This window comes from Eublepharis macularius, chromosome 2, assembly GCF_028583425.1.
Source record: "Eublepharis macularius isolate TG4126 chromosome 2, MPM_Emac_v1.0, whole genome shotgun sequence".
Taxonomy (NCBI): Eukaryota; Metazoa; Chordata; class Lepidosauria; order Squamata; family Eublepharidae; genus Eublepharis; species Eublepharis macularius.
The window spans coordinates 9,051,375-9,058,502 of record NC_072791.1 but is presented as its reverse complement, the minus strand read 5'-3'; positions in this window follow the sequence as shown (position 1 = coordinate 9,058,502).

Below are 7,128 nucleotides of genomic sequence, written 5' to 3'. Positions count from 1 at the left end.
GTATGTGCTTAAAATTAAGCATTTTTTCTCACCCTTTATGACTTCCCGCACCAGCTTGTTTCTAAGCATTTAAAGATCAGTTTTTCAATCCTGCTCCAGCCCCTTTCACAATATGTATTTTTTTCAAGCTGCTTCACGATAGAGAAGTAGTAACCATTCTGTTCTCCCCCCTTCCCCTTTCATTATTCTTACCCCTTCTGCTGTATTGCAAACAGAACATAAATACTAAGTCAGCTTTAAAAAAAAAAATTATAGGACTCTTAACGGCCTATAAAGGGGGGCAAAAACACATTATTTTTCACCCTATTGGCAATTTCCCATTTTAACCAATTGGAGGGTGCATAATTACATGTGCATTTACCCGCCTCTCTCTCAAGCCCTTGCTTGATTGCTGCTCCTTAAATGCCAACCTTCGAAGAGGGAGTCTTAGAAAAGCAGTACTTTAACTCATTACCAGAAAAGAAAAGGGCATTTTTTAAATTTAGTTTTGGATAGTACTTAAATTATATTGAGGTGCTACTGGAAATATTTTCCTCAATTACATGCTATAATAGCTATAATATTTAGAAACGCACAGCAGTTTTAGCTTCCCACCCGCCCCCATTTTTATTTTTCAAATAACTTTTGTGTGTGTTCGGGTGCAATCGGAGGTCAAAGTTCCAAAACTGGGATTGATGACGGGTAAGTAATGACGGTTAAGGGAAAATGTGGAAAGGCTGGGATAACCCTACGGCATGGGTTGTGATCACCAGATGTGCTGTGGAGATTCAGGGTTATAAGTCACCAGATAATATGTAGAACGTCAGGCTGTCAAAGTGCCAAACTCTTCTCTTACTTGCTCTTGTGATATCATCATGTGAAATGGTGATCTCATAATAATATGGTATAGGGGAAAGCCCATGTGATGAGGTCATGGTGGAGAGAAGACAACACAGGACCTCCATTTTCAAAGGCATTCCTTACCAGCCTGAATTCCAGTTTGGTGTAGCAATTAAGAGCGGCAGGATGCTAATCTGGAGAGCCAGGTTTGATTCCTCACTCCTCCGCTTGAAGCCAGCTGGGTGACCTTGGGCTAGTCACTTGAGAGCAGCAGGACTCTAATCTGGACAGCCAGGTTTGATTCCTCACTCCTCCGCTTAAAGCCAGCTGGGTGACCTTGGGCTAGTCACTTAAGAGCAGCAGGACTCTAATCTGGAGAGCCAGGTTTGATTCCTCACTCCTCCGCTTGAAGCCAGCTTGGTGACTTTGGTTCAGTCACTTAAGAGCAGCAGGACTCTAATCTGGAGAGCCAGGTTTGATTCCTCACTCCCCTGCTTGAAGCCAGCTGGGTGACCTTGGGTCAGTCACTGCTTCTCAGAGCGCTCTCAGCCCCACCCACCTCACAGGGAGATCGTCGGGAGGATAACAACACACTTTGTAAACTGCTCTGAGTGGGTGTTAAACTGCCCTGGAGGGCGGTATATAAATCGCATGTTATTATGATTATTCAAACAAGCACATGACACACTCCCTTAGGAGAAGCTTGCGATTAACGGACTAGCCCCACTCAGACCTATGCAAGGTTGCCTCACAAGGGCAAATCCTGGCGTACCAGTTATTTATTTACTTATTTATATTATTTATATAGTCTGCCTTTCTCAATTTGAGACTCATGGTGGGTTACAGTGGAAGTCAATATGACCATGGCTAGGACATTCAGTAAACAATACAATAGGTTAGTTTGCAGGAATTTGAAATCATTCCAGATACAGAGATGAAACAATGCCAAAACAAAGCAGAAATAAATTGACATGGCCTATTAAACGATGTGGAAACTACCAAGTAGAAGCATATCTACATCAACAGACCACGTGTGTGTGTGTGTATGTGCCGTTAAGTCACAACTGACCAATGGCAACCCCAGTAAGGGGCTTTCAAGGTAAAAGGGAAGCAGAGGTGGTTTGCCAGAGCCTTCCTCTGCAAAGTCTTCCTTGGAGGTGACCCATCCAAGTACTGACTCGGTTTAGCTTCCGGGTCCTGATGAGTTTGGGCTATACCATGCTGCCTTCTCCTCAACAGACAGTACCCAGTAGTACAGTCTACAGTCCCTGTCCGCCCCCCGCCCCCATGGATCTCTCTGAGCCACTTTATTTATTGATTGATTTGATTTATATCCCACCCTCCCCACAAATGGGCTCAGGGTGGCTAACAACATTCATAAAACACAGTGAATTCATCACAAAACCATAAAATTAATAACAATCTTTAAAAAGTCGTTAAAATACTCCAGGCGCAGGCTATTTAAATAAATGTTTGGGAGTCCGTAGATGGGCATAGTAGATGGCCGAGGGCAGCCCCAGAAAAAGTGGTGGTCTTAGATGGAAGAAGGGGGGCACCTGCTGGCACTCAGCCAAAGGCTCATCTGAAAAGGACTGTGATCCATCTGACTCAATATTTTCTATGGCACCTGCTCTCCAGTGCCTCGGGAAGAAATGGATCAGGCATTCCTACCGGACAGAGAAACCATGAATGGGTGGGTATGGTTATGAAGGCAGTACTGTGCAACAGCCAGCAGGGGTAGACCAGCCCTTTAATTTACTGGGAAAGTTCCCCGTGGGCCACTGGCACGAGGGATTGGGGCCACTTGGCGGGGTCTGTGCACATGACAGCACGGGATGGAAAAAATAAGCCTACACTCATCTTCACCCCTGCGGTTGGTTGCATCCAAACTGCTTGGCTTGGAACTGGCATGTTTTAACGGCCCAGCCCGCCCAAGTGGCTGGTGCAAAAAGGCTTGGATAAGAAAATTCAGCTTCAAACGCCTGCTCAGCTACGAAACTTCTTGTGCTCTTGAGCGAATCACTTTCCCTCTGCCCAGCAACCTTGTAGAATTTTTACGAGCTTCAGTACACAACTTGCAACTATCAGTCACGTAATCGTCCTACTGAGTAAGAGGGAATGGGTTCTACTTGATTTGGCAAGGGAAAATACTCGAATGTAAGAAAGTGCCTTGTACTGTCAGATGTTCTGGCTAGAGATGGGCACAAACTGAAATACAAACCAAAGTTCATCCTGAACTAGGCCGGTTCGCGAACCAGCAGTTCGTCAGAGCCCATTTCTGACGAACCGCCACAAACTTTGGGGTGGGTCATTTGGTTCATTTTTTGGTTCATCGCTGCAGACAGCCTGGTGCCAACCAATCAGTTTCCTAGGCAACGGGTGTTGGGCTTTCTACAGACCTTATGCTGACCCAGAAGTGGTGGTTTGCTGACGTTTTCACGAACCAAAACGAACGGGTTCATGAACTGGGGCAAGTTCGTGAAAGTTCATGGTTCATGAAATGTGATGAACCACAAATCACATGGTTCATTTTTTCCTGGTTCATGCCCATCTCTAGTTCTGGCCAGGAAAGTCTTCAAGAGGTTAGGAGATATTTTCACTGCTTTCTCCTTCCCACTGCAGACTCTGCCCCCTGTGTTTCTCTTGAAGGGCCCCCTATCCCCAGGGGGCATCCAGTCAAGTGGATGGGCAGGAGATTCAGGACTGACCAAATGGAATACTTTTTGACTCAACAAATGATTACAATGCAGAATTTGCTGCCAGAGGATGTAGTGATGGGGCATATATAGATTTAGAAGGGGATGAGACAGATTCATGGAGAGTTCTGTCAGTGGCTACTAGTCACAATGGCTAAAGGGAACCTCCATATTCAGAGGCAGTCAACCTCTGAACACCAGTGCTTGGAGGCCACATCGTGGAAGGCCTTAGCCTCTACACACAGTTTTTTGGCCTTCTGGAGTAATTGCTTGACCAGTGGATGTCAGATTAGATGGACCACTGGTATGATCCAGCAGGGGTCTTTTGATGTTCTTAAGAGCATTTCAGAAAGTATGATGGGCTACAGGAAGAGGGGGAAGTGAGAAAGTTGTTCTGCTTTCCAAAGGGCCTTCTTTAGCAGAAATCCTTCGGATCCAACTCCATGTGTACTGCAAACTCCTTGCAGCTCTAATAACGGCTTTCTTGACTCCAGATTATCAGATCATCCAATCCGCTAGATTTTCCATGGACTTGTTACCTAAGAGATGACTTGGACTGTAGAGTTTCCACATGATAACCATGTGCTCTGTCCCCTAACATACTCAGCAGAGAAAGCACAAGTAGAAAATGAATGGAAGTCATTATGGGCCAGGCAGCTCCAAAAGCCTGCTTGCAGGGAGAAGAGAGTATAAATTTAAGAAATAAATAAAATCTGCCACACCAGGAGCTGAGCTGGGCTGCATCTCTCTCCAGGAAACCACAAGCTTTGAATGGCGGCTTCTTGGCAAGAAGGGATACTCCAGTTTTGATCATGGGAATTATTTTATTATTTTGGGCCAGGGTTTATTGAGCTCGAGAAACTTTAATACCACGTGAACAGAAGCAACCACAATATAGCTTCAGACTGAAGGATCATTGACTGATTTAGAAGCATCATCCACATACTGTTAATGTTAATTTTATTGAGAGCACTAGAAACGAACATGGGGTTGGAAGAACAATTCCAAATGGAGTAAATGAATATTTACAGATTTTTTAAAAAAAACACGAAGTTTTGAAGCATTCTTCTGATCCCGTTTGCCAACTCGTGACTGCGCCAGATACGTTTTGCTGGCCGTTTTGAAATCTTTACAAATTGACTCTCTCTTGTACAAAGATTTATACCAATGAGCAAGACCACTGCTATAAAATGTTGGCTCTAAGAGGTATCAAAGAGGCATGCTTGGAATCCGCATCACAACTTCAGAAAATGGCAGCTGTACAGGCAAAACACCTCCTCCGGTGTCTACGGAAATCTTTGTGCCTCTGCCATGGCCGAGGAAGAGAGCAACACGACGGAACAGAGCAGGCGTTCTCCCAAAATGCTGTAAGGCGGGGGAACCTGGCATGCTTCTCCCTCTCTGGTTTATCGCTGTAATACTGCGTTCAATTTTCATTCTTTTTTTAAAAAAAAAAATCTACAGCATTATAAATCAGGCCATTCTGACGGAGCTCAGAAAGGCTTAAAAAACTTTCAGGAAAATACTTGTAGGTTAAAACCTTATGAAAGCAAGTCTTCTGCTTGCAGTGGAAAGGAAAGGCCTTCTCTGTAAGATACACCAAGAACACAGATGATCTAACTTGGAGTTGATCCCAGTAAGCAGAGCACCTCAACTGCACAGCTTGCATTTTGTCTGCCAGTGGGACCCTTCCTTTGCTAGGAATTTTTAACTGCTGCTGCTGGATGGGGGAGTCACACCAAATGTGTATTGATCCCCGTTTCACCCCGTTTCTACCTCTCTAGCAGATTCCTTCTCAACATCAGACAAGGAAGAAGCCCACCACTGCACACAGGCTTCTACTATCTGCTTTCACAGTCCAGCATGGCCCATTCTCATTTCGTTCCCGCAACAGACAGAGAAAGAATCCCATTCAAGGAGAGAAAAAGCTCGGTAAGCGCAGGCACCCTGGCTCCCTGCTTCTCTAGGAATTCTCAGAAACGCACAAGCAACATCTTACTAACTTAAGTGTCGTTTGTGATCTTCAGTACAGCAATCCTTTCTATATATCTAACTACAGATATTCCCCAAGACATTCCTCATGGATTCCTGGTCTTAAGAAAAGCAGATTCACTACTAGGTCACAGACTAAAACCTTCATTTGTTCTACACACATAGGAGGACAACAGAACGGTCTGGGCTTGAACTGTATGAGTCCACCTGACTGCAGTGTACACAGAATTAAGGCTGTATTTCCACAATGCTACATTCTGAATATGGGCGGAGGAAGAAAACAAGATTACAAAAACAGGGCCCTATTAGTATGTTTGCTAATCTCACAAGAGTAAAATCAAACGTATTCCATTTGTAAGACTGAAAAGTAAATCAAATGATGTAAGGCGATCCCTATCCATATGCTGAAAGGGCTAAAAACTCTAAGAAAAAACGGAGATGCCACAGGATCATTGCCTCCCAGTACAAGACCGCAGTAATGAGGAAATCTGAAAGTGATCTGCCCAGCATCAGATCTCTTAAACGGGAGGACATACCTGCCCTTGCCCTTCCAGGACTGTTAACTAGAAAGCCAACAACAAATTCTACACACTTTTCTCTACCTGGCATGACTTAAATACAAACAAGGCAGTATTTTTTAGGAGCTCTGCTCTGTTACTACATCATTTCTTCTCAGATATCCTGTAACTTTTAACATCTGTCTGACCAGCATCAATTCAGCTAGTGACTCGAGATGGGCACGAACCAAAATATGAACCAAAATTCGTGATGAGCCAGGCTGGTTCGTGGCTCGCAAACCGGCAGTTCATCAGATCCCGTTTCTGACGAACCGCCACGAACTTTAGGCTGGTTCATTTTTTGGTTCATCACTGCAGACAGCCTGGTGCCGATCAATCAGTTCCTAGGCAACAGGGGATGGAGACTTTCCTGCAGACCTTCTGCTGACCCGGAAGTGACCTTCTGTTGGCCTGGAAGTGACATTTTTCTGACCTAGATGTGGCATTTTCATGAACCAAACGAACCGGTTCGCGAACTGGGGGCAGGTTCGTAAAAGTTCATGGTTCATGCAATTTGATGAACCACGAACCACATGGTTCGTTTTTTTCCTGGTTCATGCCCATCTCTACTAGTGATGCTTTTCCCAGTCCTATCTCTGTATCTCCATGCCAGGAAAGTGGGATTACAGAGGGGGAAGAAGTAGGTGGAGATAAAATTCCAGGGGCCTTGAGCACACAGTGGGCCCCTAGAGCTAGAGAAGTCATGTGATTTGCTTTCATTTGATGTTTGGACTTGGTCTGCATAGTAGGTTTGCAGGGGAAGGGGCCCAGAAGAAATCTGACTGGAAGCCCATGGTGACTCTTAGAAGCCCTTCAGGAAAGGCTCCAGATGTTCAAATTTTTGAACATCTCTTAAGAGGCGTAAGAAAAAAGGTAACTATCTTATTAACCATTACCTCTCCCACACCCAGAAATTCCATCAGCTGCCAAAAGAGTAACTCAAATCACCGTGTTTGTTTAGGATACACCACAGATACGTACAAGAACAGAACTGAAAAGAAACGGTGCAGCAGGAACGGATGGCTAACCAGGAGCAAGGAGGAGGAACCACAGGAGGAGGCCTG